Below are 1,655 nucleotides of genomic sequence, written 5' to 3' on the forward strand. Positions count from 1 at the left end.
CAATATAGAAATCAGTACAGTAACATTCTATATAGATAGTGTATCTCAATATAGAGATCATTACAGTAACTTTCTATATAGATACTGTATACCCCAATATAAATACCATTACAGTAACTTTCTATATAGATAGTGTACGCCAATATAGAGATCATTACAGTAACATTCTATATAGATAGTATATCCCAATATAGAGACCACTACAGAACTTTCTATATAGATAGTGTATCTCAATATAGAGACCATTACAGTAACATTCAATATAGATAGTGTATCTCAATATAGAAATCATTACAGTAACTTTCTATATAGATAGTGTATCCCAATATAGAGATCATTACAGTAACATTCTATATAGATAGTATATCCCAATATAGAGACCATTACAGTAACATTCTATATAGATAGTGTATTTCAATATAGAGATCATTACAGTAACTTTCTATATAGATAGTGCATCCCAATATAGAGACCATTACAGTAACATTCTATATAGATAGTATATCCCAATGTAGAGACCATTACAGTAACTTTCTATATAGATAGTGTATTTCAATATAGAGATCATTACAGTAACTTTCTATATAGATAGTGCATCCCAATATAGAAACCATTACAGTAACTTTCTATATAGATAGTGTACCCCAATATAGAGATCATTACAGTAACTTTCTATATAGATAGTATATCTCAATATAGAGATCATTACAGTAACATTCTATATAGATAGTGTATATCAATATAGAGATCATTACAGTAACATTCTATATAGATAGTATACCCCAATATAAATACCATTACAGTTACTTCTATATAGATAGTGTATCTCAATATAGAGACCATTATAGTAACATTCTATATAGATAGTGTATCTCAATATAGAGACCATTACAGTAATTTCTATATAGGTAGTGTATCCCAATATAGAGATCATTACAGTAACGTTCTATATAGATAGTGTATCTCAATATAGAGACCATTACAGTAACTTTCTATATAGAAAGTGTATCTCAATATAGAAACCATTACAGTAACTTTCTATATAGATAGTGTACCACAATATTGAGATCATTACAGTAACATTCTATATAGTGTATCTCAATATAGAAATCATTACAGTAACTTTCTATATAGATAGTGTACCCCAATATAGAGATCATTACAGTAACATTCTATATAGATAGTATATCCCAATATAAAGACCATTACAGAACTTTCTATATAGATAGTGTATCTCAATATAGAGACCATTACAGTAACATTCTATATAGATAGTGTATCTCAATATAGAGATCATTACAGTAACTTTCTATATAGATAGTGTATCTCAATATAGAGACCATTACAGTAACTTTCTATATAGATAGTGTATCTCAATATAGAGATCATTACAGTAACTTTCTATATAGATAGTATACCCCAATATAAATACCATTACAGTTACTTCTATATAGATAGTGTATCTCAATATAGAGACCATTACAGTAACATTCTATATAGATAGTGTATCTCAATATAGAGACCATTACAGTAACTTGTATATAGGTAGTGTATCCCAATATAGAGATCATTACAGTAACTTTCTATATACATAGTGTATCTCAATATAGAGACCATTACAGTAACTTTCTATATAAATAGTGTATCTCAATATA

Source organism: Lottia gigantea (assembly GCF_000327385.1).
Source record: "Lottia gigantea unplaced genomic scaffold LOTGIsca_53, whole genome shotgun sequence".
NCBI classification, from domain to species: Eukaryota; Metazoa; Mollusca; class Gastropoda; family Lottiidae; genus Lottia; species Lottia gigantea.